Here is an 18,562-nt window from a genome sequence, read left to right as displayed (position 1 = left end):
CGCCGGAGAAGCCATGGGTCCCGAAGCCCCGCTGGCAGGAGCGCCGCGTCCCCGCGCCCAGGGCTTCCTCCCACCCGGGAAGGCGTCCTAAGGGGCCCGTCGGGGAACCCAGCGCGCAGCAGCACCAGGGGCCGCGGGGCTCGGAGAGCGAAGGCGGCGGGGCCGCGGGGCCGGAGCGCAGGCAGTGCGGGGACAGGGGCGCGAGGTGTTTACCGTCCAGCTCCGCGCGCAGCAGCCGCCGTTCCACGCGGCTAGGGCTCCTCCACTATTGTTTCGGGCTGCAGCGGAGGCGGCGGCCGCGCCGGCCCCGCCCTCTCCCGCCGGCGCCACCCCGCAAGGGCGCGGGGAGGCGGGCGGGCGGCAGAGCGCGGAGCAGCGCGTCCGCACGGCGGCTGCGGGCCCGCCACGACCCCGCGCCGACGCTGCGCCCTTGACTCGGGTTTCCGCGGGCTCCCATGTCTCCTGGCCCGGCCTCTTACCGTTTTCTGGAACGTGGCTACTCGTGTGTCCCCTCCTGGAGGTACGCAGATAGAGGAGTCCGTTACCCCCTCCCCTCCAGCGGAGTGGAAACTACTGCCCCAGGGCGGGGGCGAGAAGCGACGAGTGGGAGGGAGAAAGGGACAGACATGAGTGTGGGGTAGGACTGTGCTTGAAATTGGCAGACAGAATCAAAATACTATTTCTGAACTTTGTGAGGTGTCACTTAAAGTATTTAATGAGGGAAAAGTTCTATTTTGTTTCATAATATAAGGATAATTTTAAATATAGAAGCTTTTTTTTTTAAATGGGAGTACTCCTCCCCTGTATATATATGGTACATTTTTTGCACGCCCACTGGGGAAACCCCAGAGTCCCACCTCTTACTTTGAGGTCCCACCCCTTTCTTAAACTCTCTGTGGTACTTAAGCTCTTCTGCCAACTTCGCTTGACATTTTAAGCCATTCTATTTTTTTGAGGTTCTAGTTGACGCAATACTTTAACTTACATCTTCGCTTGTAAGCCTCACAACAGCCTAGAGAGGAGAAACGGGAACCGTTTTCTCATTTAGCAGCCTAGAGAGACTAAGTCAGATTATTGGTTGTTTAGAAATAGAGCTGGGACAACCCTAGGATGCTGATATAAAATCACTTATTTTCCACACATCATACGCCCCTGTACTGGTTACATTCACAAACAGAAAAGAGACTGGTTGTAGTTGATGGTACGAATGGATTCCATGGATCTGGGGGACTTCTAGACCAAACTGGCACTTGAAATAAATGCCTCAGAAAAGTGATCTGTTGTCTTGTTACTTGAAGTATAGTACATGAACTAGCATTAAAATTACCTGGTGGCTTGTTAGAAATGTAGAATCTCAGGTCTCACCCAAGACTTCCTAAATTAGAACCTGCATTTTAGCAAGATCTCCAAGTGATTCCTATGCACATTAAAGTTTGAGAAGCATTAATTGATGTAGAAAAGTCTATGCCTTTTCTTTTTCTCATTTCAGGTAAATATAACTAACATGTCTTACGTCATGGATTCTACCCAATTTTCTTAGAAGTGCTTTACAAAATCACTATCACTTTCCTTTTAGTGAAACAAGTTCTTTTTAATACTTGGTGTTATCATTCTGTGGGGTTTTACCCTGTTAACCATCCTTGAAACTCTTCCCCTATTGTTTTTTTAAGTCAACATATACAGGAATAATTTATAGAAATAAAATTTTCCCATTTAAAAAATACAGTTGATGAATTTGACAGATGTATACACTTGTGTAACCATTACCCTAATCAAGATACAGTTTTCCACAACTCCCAATATAATTTATATCAATGAAGACAAGTTTCACTGTCCTAGAATTTCATACACATGTAATTAAACAGTATGTGTTGTTTTTATGACTGACTACTTTAATTCACCATATTTCTGAGATTCCCAATAATGTTTTGTAGCCATACTTCCTTGTTATTGCTCATTAATACTCCACAATTTGTTTATCTATTCACGTATTGATGAACACTTGAGTTGTTTCTTGTTTTGGGATTATTGTCTTAAAACTGCTATGAATATTCATGTAAAAGTCTTTTTTGTGTACTTGTTTTTTTCTCATAGGTAAATATCTAGGAGTGGAATTGCTAAGTCATCTGGTAAGTGCATATTTACTTTTAAAAGAAATTGCTAAACTGCTTTTTCCAAGTGGTTATTCCATTTTACACAGTTATGACTGTTATGTATTAACCCTTTCATCACTATACAACTTTTCTCTTTATCTCTGGTAATATTTCTTCTTCTGAAATCTACTTTCTCCAGTATTAATATAGGCACTTGTGCTTTCTTATGATGAGTGTTTCCATGTGTATATTTCCCCTCTTGATTTTTACCACATACCACCCCACCTCATCTTTATATTAATGTGTTTTTGGTAGACAACTTAGTTGCCTTGCTTTTTTAATCCAGTCTGACAATCTCTGTCTTTTACTTGATGTGTTTAATACATTTACATTTAATATAATAATTGGTATAGTTGAGTTTAAGTCTACCATCTTGCTATTGGTTTTCTATTTGTCATATATATTCTTTATTCCTTTTCCCTCTTTTCATGCCTTCTGTAGATTAGGTGAATTCCTGTTTGTCTAATGTTTCATTTCTTTTTGTTTCCTCTTTTAGATATGTTTTATATATATGTATGTATGTGTGGATATATATATGTATTTTGGGTCTGTGAAACATCATGTGTTGAGTAGATTCATCTCTAACTTATCACAATCTACCTGGAATAATAATATATTGCTCTATGTAAAATATAAGAAGCTTACAATAATATGTTTATTTACTTTGATCATTTATTATTATCATATATTTTATTTCAAATTTGTTGTGGACTCCAAAGAAGTATGAAAAGAAGCTCTATTTTTCACTTTTGCAAAGGAGGAAAAGTTTTCCTGAGTGAACCCAGTAGATTTCTGCTTCCCTCTAATCACCAGAATTTATCTAACAACATGGATTCTAGGAAAGTGAGTATGTAGTTTTTTCAGCCTCTATGACAGAAGGCAAGGAAATGAGATTAGGTAAATAAACCAACAATACAGAACAAAAAATACAGAACTTTCTTACAATCACTTTTATATTTGCTGTAATGAAAATAATCCCTATTCATCATTCAAATGAATGTCTACTATGAAAATTTCTCTAATCTTCCTTTTCTGAACTCCACAGTTCTTGTTCATGCCACCACTAGTTTTGGTATTTTTTTCTGAGATGGTCCTGTTTTAAAGTAAAGGATTCCATATACTTAGTGTATCAAACTGTCTATCTCTCAACTTCTGATGCCTTTTTTGGTCTTCATGTGTTATCTCATTCTTTGATGTTAGAGATGTGCTTTATCCATTTAGCCTGGAAAATTGGCACATGCAGCCCCAGGCTTAGAGCCTTCTAGTACCATGACCCCCAAAGGCACCAGAAACTCAAGTGTGTGCATCATTGATTACATTGTTGTTTTTATTTTCTCATACCCTGCCTTTTCTCTGTGACTTTATGGTTTACAATAGTGGGCAGAATATATTTCCCCACCACAATGGAATATTAATGAATATGACATGAACAGAGACCTTAAATGTACATGAATAGTTTAGCTTTGCTCCTTGTGCATTTGCCATATGTCATGAGAGGAACTTCACCCAAATAACTGCTGGTCCAAGGAGGATAGGAGACATGTGGAAAAGAACTGAGCCCAGTCTACAGCCTAAAGCCACATAGGCCCAGCTGGCCTGTAGACTGATGATAGATGTTTGTTGTAAGCACTGAGTTGTGGATTGTTTTGTTTTGCAACATATTGCAGTGATAGCTGTTGATACTGTGGTATTCTAAATGGCCAAGTTTAATTCATGTGCTCATTCCTGATTCAATTACGATAACCAATACTTTCATTGGTCAGACTTTGATTACATTCTCACCTCCCTCCACCTGCTTTCCTGAATACCTGAGGTTGTCTCAGGAATGGGGTTACAGAAATTAAAATGGGATATCATGATATGGGAAAAAAGTTTCTCCAAAGGGAAATGGTGGTGGTTACCAGAGAAGGGAGTTGGTCTGAAGACATAATAAATAGGCAAAAACTATCATATTCTAATCTGGTGCTCTTTGTATTTAAGTACTCATTGCTCAAATTTAAGTTGATGATGCACAGGAACTTGGTCTTATTCATCTTGTATTTGTTTCAACACCTGTAATATCTTAAACCTTGTGCTTCTATTTGGATTAGGTTTCACTATAAGTAATATAAAAACCCCAAATAACAGTGATTTCAAAAGATAGGCTTTATTTTTTTTCTGGCATTAGGTGGGCAGTCTAGAGTGTGCTGGCTTTGATACATAAAGTTCTCAGGCATGGATGCTGTTTCTAGCATTTTACTCTGTCATCCCTAGGATGTGTCTCATGTTTGTGTGCAAGAGATTGTCCCTTTAATTAGAACGACATTCCAAAAAGCAGGGTAAAGGAAGGTGAGAACACAGAGCAGAGAATATATACCAGTTGCCTTTTATTTATTTATTTATTTATTTACTTTTTAAATTTTGGTATCATGAATATACAGTTACATGAGCAACATTGTGGTTACTAGATTTCCCCCATTATCAATTCCCACCACACATCCCATTACAGTCACTGTCCATCAGCATAGTAAGATGCTATAGAATCACTACTAGTCTTCTCTGTACATACTGCCTTCCCTGTGTTCTCCCCGCTCCACTACATTATGTGTGCTAATCATAATACCCCTTTTTCCCCCTTATCCCTCCCTTCCCACCCATCCTCCCCAGTCCCTTCCCCTTTGGTACCTGTTAGTCCATTCTTGGGTTCTGTGAGTCTGCTGCTGTTTTGTTCCTTCAGTTTTTTCTTTGTTCTTATACTCCACAGATGAGTGAAATCATTTGATACTTGTCTTTCTCCGCATGGCTTATTTCACTGAGCATAATACCCTCTAGCTCAATCCATGTTGTTGCAAATGGTGGGATTTGTTTTCTTCTTATGGCTGAATAATATTCCATTGTGTATATGTACCACATCTTCTTTATCCATTCATCTACTGATGGACACTTAAGTTGTTTCCATTTCTTGGCTACCACATCTTCTTTATCCATTCATCTACTGATGGACTCTTAGGTTGTTTCTATTTATTGGCTATTGTAAATAGTACTGTGATAAACATACGGGTGCATATGTCTTTTTCAAATTGGGCTCCTGCATTCTTAGGGTAAATTCCTAGGAGTGGAATTCCTATTTTAGGAATGGTATTTCTATTTTGAGTTTTCTGAGGAACCTCCATACTGCTTTCCACAATGGTTGAATTAATTTACATTCCCACCAGCAGTGTAGGAGGGTTCCCCTTTCTCTACATCCTTGCCAACATTTGTTGTTGTTTGTCTTTTGGATGTTGGCCATCCTTACTGGTGTGAGGTGATATCTCATTGTAGTTTTAATTTGCATTTCTCTGATGATTAGCAATGTGGAGCATTTTTGATGTGCCTGTTGGCCATCTGAATTTCTTCTTTGGACAAGTGTCTGTTCAGATCCTCTGCCCATTTTTTAATTGTTGGATTATTTGCTTTTTGTTTGTCGAGGTTCACAAGATCTTTGTATATTTTGGATGTCAACCCCTACCAGTTGCCTTTTAAGGATATTTCTCAGAAGCTGCCATATAATGTTCCTGGTCCCCTGCCCCATTTGCAGGGGTAAGAACCTAGCTGAAAGGGGCATGTGGGCATCAGTTCTTCATTCCAGCATTCATATGCCCAGCTAAAAATTACAGCTTTAAAAAAAAGGGAGCATGACTATTGGAATAGATGACAAGCAGTCTTTGCCACAGGCTCAATAAATATTTCTTGAATGAACATATGGATGAATGAATCACATATTAAAAATTAAAATTGGTTAATAAACGTTGAAGGCTAAATTTTCAACCTTAGATTCAATGATGACTTAAGGAATATATTTGAGGTTAAAGTACCTATTTAAACTGTTTCTCATTTTTAGTAAGCAAGAATGCAAAAAGTGACTTAGAATTTTTTGCTTTGCATTCAAACTGAACAGTGTCGCAAGCTTATTTCAGTTTTGTTCATCCATTTTCTAAAATCCTAATCCTTACAGGGTTCTGGACAAAAATCTAGTATAGCTCTGCTGGAACCCTTAACTCTAAAGAAAACATCTTTCTTAAAATTATGACTCCTGTTAAGCTTAGAAGTAGCCGTTTGAAAGTTTGGGATACAAATATTCCATTAAAGGGATTTACCATCTATAGTTTCAGTAGTGCTGACATTATGGGTAAGCTGTCTGCTGATCCATTATATTTTTGTGCAAGCAGAATAAACCAAACCTATTTGCAGTCTGTGGATAAATTCACTGTTGTCATTGCTGGGAGGAGATTGGAGTTAACTACCCAAGCTATTGATTTTTTTTTCACTGTGAGCCAAATCCAGTCTTTAGTAATGTGTACAATTCCCACTGTTAAGTTCAAGGTGATAAGAAGGAAAGTTTGGGACTGATGTCTGAAGTTAGAAAAGAGTCTGTTTCATAATATTTTACCGAGGTTTATTTTTATATTTCATTGTATATGTATCAGATGTCTGGCTATGGAATACTCAAGCTAGAAATTGAAATCCAGACATATTTCTGAGTTAACTATTGGTATGCCTATTTAATTAGATGTGAAATTTAAAACTTCAGAATTTTAAAATTTCAGATATTTTAATTGAGAGAGGTTTGGTGATAGGAGATAACATAAAGGGGTAACCATTAAGGGTAAGAATATAACTTTTTGTTTCTAAATTTCTACTAAATATGGTACTTTTTCACAAAAATTAAACTAATTAAAAAATTTAAGTACTTTTTTCATTTAGTCATTCAAACATTCATGTAACAAATTTTTATTAAATGTTCATTATGTGTGAGATAACTGTTTTAGGTATTAGTTATATAGTAGCAAGCACAAGAGAGACCCTCATTTTGAGAAATTTAGCACTTAGTGCAAAAGGCATTAAGTAATTTCTGGAATGGAGTTTTTAATGGGAATTGAAATATTTGCATTTTAATTGCTGTAGCACTATAAAGATGTCTAAGTAACATATTGTCAAATAATGTTTTTTTGTCCTGCTCTTTTCCCATTATTCTGCTAAATCTTATATGTTAAGTATAGTAATGATTAATGTATAATCTATAGAAAATGAGGGGTTTTGTCATAGTGTTTTTTTCCAGTGTGATTGGGAAATGATGGTTTTATAACTTAAAAAACTTTTAGCTATTTTTGAAAGAAAGCCATAATAGACTGAATGTTTGTGTCCTCTGAAAATTCATGTTAAAGTCCTGACCCCCAGGGTGATGGTATTAGCTGGTGAGGCCTTTGAGAAGTGCCTAGGTCATGACAGTGGAGCCTTCATGAATAGGATGAGTGCCCTTGAAGGAGAGACCCCAAAGAGCTCCCTCCCCCAAGAGGACACAGCAAAATGATGGCTGTCTGTGAGCCAGGAAGTGGGCCCTCACAAGGCACTGAGTCCTCAGCACTGTAATCTCAGATTTCCAGTCTCCAGAACCTTGAGAAATACATTTGTATTGTTTATAAGCCACTAAGTCTATGGTGTTCTGCAGTAACAGTCCAAACTGATGAAGACAAAAGCTTTCTAAAGCATATTACACTTGTTTTTTTTCCAATTTAATAAAATATGGAAGATAATTCTTTCATTAGCCAGGAAATTAAATTTCTCTTAGAGTAGACTAAGTTGTTGGAAAATAGACTTAGAAAATCAGTGGCTTAATGAACAAGGACTAGTTAGGGTGCTGCAGGTTGGTACCCGCCTTCTTCCACATGGTGATTCAGGGAGCCAGGATTCTTCCCTCTTGTGACTCCTCTAGGACCTTGTTATCAGGTGCACAGTCAGGGCTTGCTCACCATAGCCAGGTTTTAGCCCGTGGAAGGGGAAACAGTGTGGAGGCGGCATACCTCTCTTAAAGGTCCTGAAGAATTAGGCATGTATCACAACTCCTCACTTATCATAGCTAAGAATTTATCCACATGATTATATCCATCCACTGGGGAGATTGGGAAATGTGACCTAATTGTGTACCCACAGATAGGAGGTGGATGAATATTGGTGGGCGACTGCTGTCTCTCCTACAGCCTGCAACTTTGGTTGCCAAGTGTCTGTGTGTATGCTCACAGTCATCCTTTCTCCAAGCAAGACACATGCAGCACACAAACCCTTTCCCCAAGGGAGACAATTCAAAGTTCCATCCAGTCGCTGTATTCAGCTCAAATTTACCATGCCTGGGTGATGTCTAGTCCTTTCACTCAGGTCCAGATGTAGGGTGGATCAGAAAATTAAAACTATTCAGAAAAGAGGGGATTGAAAAACACAGCAGCTGATGGAGACTGGCTGGGCAGGGGTCCCAGGGACCTCAGCTGTGACAATGGAAGAAGTTCTTGATTAGACCCTGTTTCTGCTCTCTGGGAAGGAATTCTTGTGCATTGCTCTCTATGACCTTGGCTCTGCTCTCTGGAAGGACCTGCCTTGTCTGTTATTCTTCTTAGCCACATCTGAAATGGGTTTTGCGAATGTGTTCTCCTTGGGGGCTGCATATATTTTACAGCTGTTTGCAGGCCCATATAGTGTTTTAAGGCTCAGAGAGTCACAAGGCTCTTTGATTGTTAGGCTCATGATTGGTAGGCTCATTGATTCTTTAACAGCACAAGTTCCTCAGTTTTGGTAAGCTTCTAAATTATTTGCTTCCAATGTGCCTGTAAGTAAAACCCAAAATTTTTCCGAATATATTCTACACAATCCTTCAGTTTTTGCTGTCTTATTCTTCTTCTGACATGTTCTTTCATTTTAATGGTAGCTATCTTGAGGCCATCTGAAGAATTAGGCTGGACTGGGAAGGCAATATCTGACTTTCTGCCATTTGGGATCCAGAATCAGTCAGCTTATCAGACTGGTGGGGAAGTTAATCTTTGTCTTTTTCACTTTCAAATCATTGTGACCTTCTCAGGAGGGCTTCTGTAATCATCCTGCTTAAAGTTTCCACCCAGTCCCATTTTACCCTAATCTTTAAAAAAAAAACCCAAGTTAGGATGGCCAGCATCGAAACGACTAAGAAAAGCAAATGCTGGCAAGGATACGGAGAAAGGAGAACCCTTCTACACTGCTGGTGGGAATGTAAACTAGTTCAACCATTGTGGAAAGCAGTATGGAGGTTCCTCAAAAAACTAAAAATTGAAATACCATTTGACCCAGGAATTCCACTCCTAGGAATATACACAAAGAATGCAAGTTCTCAGATTCAAAAAGACATATGTTCCCCTATGTTTATTGCAGCACTATTTACAATAGCCAAGATAAGGAAGCAACCTAAGTGTCCATCAGTAGATGAATGTATGAAGAAGAAGTGGTACATATACACAATGGAATATTATTCAGCCATAAGAAAGAAACAAATCCTACCATTTGCAACAACATGGATGGAGCTGGAGGGCATTATGCTCAGTGAAATAAGCCAGGTGGAGAAAGACAGGTACCAAATGATTTTCTTCATTTATGGAGTATAACAATGAAGCAAAACTGAAGGAACAAAACAGCAGCAGACTCACAGACTCCAAGAAGGGACTAGCAGTTACCAAAGAGTAGGGGTCGGGGAGGGAGAAGGGGATCGAGGGGTATTATGATTAGTACACATGATGTTGAGGGGATCATCTGGAACACAGTGTAGCACAGAGAAGACAAGTAGTGACTGACGGACAGTGATTGCAATGGGCTACGGGGGTGAACTCGATAATATGGCTGATTGTAGTAACCATTTTGTTTTTCATGTGAAACCTTCATAAAAGTGTATAGCAATAATACTTTAATAAAAAAATATAAAAGAAATCCATAAAACAAAATAACTTATCACTTTCATATGTGTATATATGAAATATATGTATATGATACATATGTCTTATTTATCACACATACTGTTTATTGTTTGTCTTCCTTCTCTAGAATGTAAATTCCGTGAGGTTTGGAAGTTGTATTTTGTTCTCTAGTGTATTCCAGGGATGGAGAATAGTCCCTGCCATATAGCAGGGGCTCAACAAATATTTGTTGAATGAATGAATGAATGATTTGACAGTGTGCTGACTTTTCAGGGCCCGCTATATATCATGCGGTTAGTGAGCTGTGCAAACACTGTGTGTTATATTCCATTTCTTCCTCTTCCATGTAAATAGAATCCTCATTTTGTTCATTTGGTAGAGTAGGGCAGGTAGGATGCATCTTTGTTCTCTGGTATCTAGCCATAGAGAAGTGTTTTATGCCAGTTAGGGAAATTCCATTCTTCTCTGTGCATCTAACAATGGACCAGTGACCCAGTTTTGGCTAGTGAGAGGTAAGCAAAAGTGTGGCAGAATGAAGAATCTCTGATGGAAAAAAAATTTTTTTCTTCTGCTCACTCCTTCACTTTCTTTTTTGGCTATTTTTATTCTTTTGATAATGTGATGTTGAAGCTTTAGCAGCCGTCTTGTGACCATGAATGCAGATTCACTACTGTACTGTGTTTGGAAGAACGGAAAGATAGAAAGAACTTGGATCCATGTGACATAATTGAATCACCGTCAACCTTGGAATCACTTCACTTGCAAATGAGATACTAAATATCTACTTCATTTATTCCATTTTTGGTCAGCTATTCATTTACTTGTTGACTGCAGCTGAAAAATTTCTGAGAGAGTAGCTATATCTTCAGTGGCTGCTGAGACTTAATTTGCCACCATACTGCTATCCATTTAACCATTTGTCTACTCACTTATTTATTGAATTTAATATAGGCTATGTGCAAAACTTACAGTAAAAGGATTAGTAAGATACAGTTCATGTATATCCTCAAGAAATTGACAAGAGGGGTACAAACAAAAATAGAGTTATTTATCTAACACACTCTTACCACAGAGCGAGTGCTTTTTACTGCATTCAAATTCTGGATAATTAGTAGAATTGGTTAGTGTTCTAGGCAGTCCAGATAGATAGAGGTATTCTATCCTATCATTTCTACAGTGGACCTATGTGGATTCTATTCTCAGTCACTACTTGAAGGGAGCTTTTTTCTATTGCCACAGAAGAAATGGTGCCAATAGGCAATATTGGCTCTATTATTTATTTGCTATCTATTCAGACATAAACTCATAGATGAAGGAGCTTACAGGGTTAAAGAATCAGGTGGATAGTTTGCCTCTTTCTCCTCCAGGTCCACTTATGGGTCTTTTTTAAACACTGGGAAAAATGGAACTGACTGTGTTACAGTGTGTTGACCAAATTGTGGTAGCTTAAGTATACTGTTACAGACTATGGATAAAATCTGCATGCATGCCCAGAAAATAAATTAGAATTGCAGATCATTAAATATTTCAGTTTAATCTTCTGGGAAACTATAGTATTTATTTTTCAAAACCAAAAACAAACCAAACAAAAAAGCCCTGCAGCTTTATGATCCCAGACTTGCTATTTCGTCATTGATATATTGAACCATTTTTTCTTCTGTTTTGCAAAGCCATTCAATATCTGCAAATGGTAATGCTAACTACCAATGAGTATGTGGGCTTTATACTTAGAACTCAGTAAGAGAAGTTGAGTATACCCAGCTCTTTTTCATACTTAAGGTTCAAATAACATGCATATGTGCTCGGGATGAGCTTTAATCTCACTAAGTGTACCATATATTATTAGGTTCATTGATTTACTTTTTTATGTTAGGCACATTAAAAGTTTAGGTAGGAAAAAAATTTATATAGCAAACTCAAAAGAAGGTAGTGACTCAGGGCAGCACATTGATGTCTGATAGCCCTAACAGGTAGATTAATTTAATGCCTATGGAAACCATTCAGGGGCTACTCTTAGTTTGCTTTATTTATTTAAAGTTCGTGTCAAGATCCTTTAAGTCTAAGTGTCCTTAACTTTTTTACTCTCTGCTTTGGAGTTTACATTCTTTGTTCGTGTCTGCTCTCTTACCACCAGCTTCTATAATGGCATTTGACTGTTCCCTTTGTTTGGTTTTGGTTTGTGGTGTATAATGTCTAGTTGCAATTAACCAGATGTAGAAGAAAGATTATAATTTTCATTTTTGATACATGTAAAGTCACCATTTTAAAAAGAGGAACCACTTACATATGTATCTGTGAGAAAACAAAATACAGATGATCAAAAGTGTCAGAGGAAATAGAGCTAACAACTATGCCTGTACCAAAGTATATTTTGATTTTTTTATAATTCCTTTCTTCTGTGGAGGTCAAAATATTCCATGTTTCAGCTTATGTTCATGACATTCCTAGTATTGCACAAGAGCAGATCCCATCTCCATTTTGTACCGTGGCTTTGAAGAGTGGCTTTGCATGGGGCAGAGAAGAGAATAATTTTAAGAGCAGCAAACTTGCTATCATGAAAGACATATTTCCCAATAGGAAAGACATATTTACTCACTATCATTCCATATATAGTACCCTGTATTGTGTACTGAGTTATTGCAGTGCCCACTGGGGGGTCTCTAAACATTCTGACTCACAGGACTTCCATGGGGCACACTCGCAACCTATTCAGCTGGAGGAATATGGGTCACAAAAAGCAACATGCTGGGACAGCAGAAGTGCAGCATTTGAGCATCCCTCCTTAGTAAGACTTCTTGCAGCAGTCATCCCACCAATCAAGGGGCTAATCTTTGGCTTCCAAGTTGGCAATTCAAATGCAGGGTGATGAGGCACATACATGTGGTGCATCTTAGCTTGAAAGCCTCATGTCTCGAATAGGGACCAGTATATCTTATAAAAAAGTTTGGGGCATCAGTTCCAGAGTCCCTGAAAGGGTCTGCTGAGTTATGAAAGTCATCACACTCAGCCCAAAGCTATGGTTTCCCACCAGGTATTTATAGTTCATACATAGTTTCTCTACTGCCAGATGCAATTTCTCATTTTTTTTATCATAAGAAATATTGCCTTGTAGCACCACGTCCATTCTATCTTTTTCAGGTTTCCAGGGAAACAGGACTATTAAGTTAACCCAAGGCTAAGTTTGTTCATAAAGGACAAAAGGTTTTGTTAATGCTTTACCCACATTATACAGCCTCTTTTGAACTACTAAGGCTGGGTTGAAGGCTTCACAGATCTTGGTCACTGGTCAAATGATATACTTTGGTCTTTAAGAAGATGGAGTAGGTTACATTTAATTTTATAGTTAACAAAAATATTTTCCAACCTTGTTACTTTATAAATAAAATCCAGTTATACCATATTTGAATTTACAACTGTAAGTAGACATAGAATTAACTCTTGGCATGTAGCAAACAGTGAAGATCTTACATAGCAGAGAACACAGCCCCACTGTTGAGAATTCCTGCTGTGTTAAAATGTAATCCAGGGTGAAACAACCTGTATCACATAATCTGACTCTACTTATATTTAAAAGCGCACAGACAGGACAGATCTTTTCAGGCATATAGGAAACACAGGCACAGCCCAACAGAATTTCTCCTAGTTTAACATTTTTCCAGTAGAATGCCTGTGATTTTTAATACCTGAATGTCATAAAACATGCATATCTCTCAGCTGTGTACATTTAGGACAAACTCATGCTTCTAAAACACAATATGATATATATTTTTGAAGTATAATTTAGATGTGAGATATACACATTTTAAGTGTACAATTCAACGGTGAATTAATACATCCATGTAATCCACACCATTGTCAAGATAGAAAGCATTTCCATCATCAAAAATCCCCTTGTGCCCTACTTGGTCAATCCCCTTTCTTTCCCTCCACCCCCAGGCAACCACTATTCTAATTTCTGTCAATGTCAGTTTAGTTTTGCCTGTTTTGAGCTTCACAAAGATGAAATTATAAAGTATGTACTCTTTTGTGTCTGACTTCTTTTGCTCACCATGTTTTCGTGATTCATGTATGTAATTGTATACCTCTATATGCAATTCTATATATTATATAATTGTATGCAGCAGTAATTCATTCGTCAGAGTATGAATATACTACAGTTTATCTGCTTCCTGTGGTTGGACAATAGTGGGTTTATAGTGTTAAATTATTAATATGGCTTCTGTAAATATTTTTGTATAAGCTTTTGGTAGACATTTTCACTTCTCTTGGGTAAATACCTAGGGTAGAATTGCTGGGTCGTAGAGTAGGTGTATGTTTAATATCATAAGAACCTACTGTGCAGTTGTCCAGAGTGCTTGTACCATTTTGCGCTCTCAGCAGCAATTTATGAGATCTGGTTGCTTCACATCTTGGCTTGCATTAGAGATCAACCTTTATTTTTGGCCTTTCTGTGCATAAAGCTTCTGGAAGAAAGAAACAAAGAATACCTTTGTAACCTTGAGGTAGGTAAGGATTTCTGATAGAAATCACTAAATGAAACAATTATATAATTGGATTTACCAAAATTAAAAGCTGCTGCTCTGTGCAAGACACTGCTAAAAAAATGAAAAGCAAACTACAAACTGGGGAAAACATTCAGTATATACATATGTTTGACAAAGGATTTGTACCCAGAACATATGAGCAACACTTACATCTAAATAATAAAAATACATGTAATTGAATACAGAAAATAGTTAAAATGCTTGAAGAAACGTTCAACAAGGGAAGATACATAAACACCTAATAAGTACAAAAAGTATACAATACAATTAATTGTCAATGAAATGAAAAATAAAGAAAATATTTTCAATGTCTGGAAAGTTTTTGACTTATTTCAACCATAGCATCAGAGATACATGTTGATATTTTGAAAAGTTCTTGAGTCTTCAGAGATCAGATATTTAGTGTATTGCTGTATACCAAACAACTAATTATTAGCTATATTAATTTGTTGGTTATTGGGAAGTAATGTTTTAAGTATTTCATATCCTAACATGACATAGTTTGTTATTTATTTAAAGGTGTTTTACTGAGTCTTAGTAAATTGGTTCTGGGTTTGTGGTTTGTATATGCAACATTATAATTTTTCCCATAAAATCAGGGTAATTAGGTTCCCAGTCAGTGTTTTTGTGCAGTACTATTTAAGAGCAGATTACTGAAATTAAGAGGGAGATTAATGTATTTACTTTGTGATTAATTGAATTCTACATTTAAAGGAGAAAAGGAAAGTATTTAAAGACTGTACTTTTATTTCTATTTAGAAGTTAAACTATTTCTCGAAACAATCTAATGACCATTTTATAATTTAAGGTTTACATTTTTTAAAACTAAATTTACTAAATGACCTAGTAATTTGTTTTTCAGTGTAACAGAAATGTAATATTGAGCTTGTTCTATTATAGACTTCTTCCTCTCCCTTTTTTCTATCCTTAAATATTGATCTCTATATTTACATGCCCATAATATGAAATCCTAAATAGACAAATGAGTAGATTGCTATCTGTGTCTTTCTTGCTCTAAACTAGACCCAGAACTAAGTTTATCTGAGTATTGTTACTATTATTATTATCGTCACCACCCAGAACCCTTTTTGTAACAGTTCTAGAAGTTCTGTCCATGCTCTCCCCAGAACAAAAGTTCCTGTGAACACAAAATTCTTATATTAACAATTCAAAGTGATTGTTCAACTCTGTGAGGCTGCCAGGCTCCAGCGTGTGATTAAGCTTCTAACTCATCTCTAGAGCAGACTTGGCAAACTTGTTATTATTGACATTTTTGACTGTTGATTGTTGTGGGGACTATCTGGGTGTTGCGGGGTGTTTAGAAGCACCTCTGGCCTCTAATCACTAGATGCCAGTAACACTACCCTTGTTTGTGAAAACCCAAACTATCTCCAGACATTTCTGACTGTCCCATTTAAAATCATGGTAATTAGGTTCCCAGTCAGTGTAGAACTATTGAAGAACAGATTATTGAAATTAAGAAGGAGATGACTTCCCTCTTCCCAAGCTACACACCTGGGAAGCAACCAAACTGCCTGCTGCATCTCCCCAGCTTCCCACTGAGAACCACTGCTCTGGAATATATCTTTACTACTAGGTCAAGTTCAACTCCTAATGCATCTTTTTGGAGCCCTCTAGACTTAAACTGACCCAAGAATGGACTGGGATTTTTAGAGTGACCTGTACTGAATAATACTGGCTAGAGTCCCTTATCACCTTAGTGACCTACACCCCAGCATTAAATTAGAATCTGAACATGCCTCAGACAGAAGGACAGACATGAAAAAAATAGCAGTTCACTTTGCTAATTTCAGTTTAGTGTTGAACCATTTGTGAATGATTAATTTTTTTTGATAAAATAAGTTGTAGGTCCCCAAAGAGAGCTCTTAATCCTCTTAAGAATGTAGTAAACTCTAGTATAATTTTCATAAGCCCTAAGGTCAAACATGCAAAGCAGGCAACATTTTGTTTTCCCATAATTGAACTTAGTTTTTATTCTGTGCCTTGTTTCTCCTGTTGCTATAGAACTTCATTCATTTCCAGGTGAACTCTGTCTTTGTCATGCTTTTCCAGTCACTTCAAGTTTAAAATCATGTCATTTCTAGATTTTACTTTCCTTTCCTCCTCTTCAGGGCAACACTCCCATTCCAGGATTTATTTATGATCATGACAGGATGGAGGTTGAGGGGGAGATCAGGGAGGCAGCATGTCTGCTCCTTAGTGGTTAGGTATTTGGCACTGTACCGGAAGGCTCCCTTTTGAAATCTCTAAAATTGCAAAAGTCTCAGTTCTGTGATTCACACTGGTATTTGGGTTACAAATTCTAGCCCCTTTGGCCCTCAGCTGTCTCTTCAAACTAACACCAAGTTCAGCCCTGCTTGGGGAAGTTCATTCATCCATTTTTTATTGGTGAGCTTAAGGTATAGTAAGTGCTGTTATGAGGGCTTCTTTGTTCCCTGAAGCACACCCAGCCATGTCTGATTGTTGGCCCCACGTTATAGTGGCGTAGAGACTCACAGCACCACTTCTGCCCTGACGCAGGAGTACCAAGTGGACGTGGTAGATCTAGAATATCACACTTTGCTCCAGCCCTTGCTCTTCCCAAGCTACGCACCTGTGAAAGAGGGTCTTGTTTGAATCCTCTCTGCATGTGCATTTAACCCTTTTGCTTCTGCCGCATGACTTCTTTTCATCCTAATCAGAAGGCTCTTATCTACTGGGAGTGGGAGTTTGAGTGGAGAGGAAGGATGTGGTCTCTTTCTGCATGCACTCTTGCAAAGTCTTTGTTGTCCTAGAACATTTCTTTTTAAGCTAAAAGCAAAGAATATGACATCCTTTTATCTGTTTCTGCAGTAATTTCTTTTCCTGAGTTAGAAAGTGCCTCAGAATGAATAGGATGTGGGGAAGTTCCTGGGACAGTCAGCAATTACCACAATTCTCACACACACACACACACACACACACACACACACACACACACACACACACACTTTAAGTCATCATTTTGTCACCTGATGTAGGAAAACATTCCTCTCCTCTACCCTCTCCAGCCAGAGCCATTTAGGTTCTAGCATCCTCTTAATTTTATTTTATGATCTGATTGTTTTTTTTCATTGCCATGGCTTCCTCCTTTTACTCACATACCCAGCATTTTGCAACAGCCTGCCAGGTAGTCTCAGTCAAACTCCCATTTTTGCATGCTACACACTAATTCTGCATGAATTTTTTAAATAAATAAAAGCTTCAGTGGTGCTATGCTGCCTCTGAGATGAATTCTGTTAACATCCTGCATAATCTGACACCAACCTATTTTATAAAAATCACCTCCTATTTCTTCCTATAATGAAATCTCTAGTTTATTTGTGTATAAGCCAACTCTGAGTACTTACTATGTTCCAGGCACTGGGGAATGGGTGAAAGATTTCATTCACTTAGAATGAAAGATTCTTAATGATAAGAACTGTGACCAACAATAAACTAAGGAAACAGTGGGAGTGCTTATAAACTTTGATAGGTTTCATGTGTTTATACATTTTTGTAAATCAGCCAAGGCGAAGGAAGGGGGAAGTCAGAGATTTCTCATAGAAGATGAAGAGGAATTATTAATGTAGAGAAGGATGAAGATGTGTTTCAGGCATGGTTTTCAGCATCAGTAAGACAATGGGGGTATGAAATATGGTACATGTAATAGCGTTTGTTTTTGTTGTGATAACCCAGCATTTGAATACCCTTCCCACATTGGAGAATTCCTTATTTTATTGAACAGAGCCCGTCTATAATTGCAGAGGCTGAAGATACCAATGTGAAGCAATGGGCATGTGGTTCAGGCTCCATCAATCAGATGTACTCTCCAGACTTTGAACTGAGGGTAGTGGTAAGAAAAATCGCAGATAATACAATGCATTTTGGTAGGCCTGGCAGTGGTGGTAGGAGTTACATGCACTTTCCAGAAGCTTTGGCAGTGCCCAAGTTCAGCATGCAAGCTGCAGTTTCCAGATCTGGTGGGAGAGGTGATAGAATTTCCACAGGACTGGTCTGGTGGCTTTGGGGATTTGAGACATTATATTATGTAGATTTTGCTACATAACTAACTAAGGGGCAAGTAACAAAGACTCTCATCTTAACTAAACTTTAGATA

The 18,562-nt window shown here is 38.0% G+C and overlaps 1 protein-coding gene and 1 long non-coding RNA gene across 3 annotated transcripts in view; one reads left to right on the top strand and one right to left on the bottom strand.

Annotated features, from left to right (window-relative positions):
* C1H21orf91 (chromosome 1 C21orf91 homolog) overlaps nt 1-562 on the bottom strand; it is a 33,664-nt gene extending 33,102 nt beyond the window's left edge. The window contains exon 1 of one of the 2 annotated variants that reach the window (XM_036881509.2): nt 480-562. The gene's annotated coding sequence lies outside the window, so the exon portion shown is untranslated. Of the gene's footprint in view, nt 1-213; nt 346-479 lie in introns of those variants that run through there. The other variant, XM_036881507.2, reaches the window with a different exon arrangement.
* LOC130683600 (uncharacterized) overlaps nt 388-18,562 on the top strand; it is a 201,020-nt gene continuing 182,845 nt past the window's right edge. The window contains exons 1-2 of the long non-coding RNA XR_008997433.1: nt 388-520; nt 2,095-2,129. This is a non-coding gene — a long non-coding RNA (uncharacterized LOC130683600). The remainder of the gene's footprint in view (nt 521-2,094; nt 2,130-18,562) is intronic.

The sequence above is a fragment of the Manis pentadactyla genome, chromosome 1 (assembly GCF_030020395.1).
Source record: "Manis pentadactyla isolate mManPen7 chromosome 1, mManPen7.hap1, whole genome shotgun sequence".
Classification (NCBI taxonomy): Eukaryota; Metazoa; Chordata; class Mammalia; order Pholidota; family Manidae; genus Manis; species Manis pentadactyla.
This window is presented reverse-complemented; position numbering and strand designations above follow the sequence as displayed.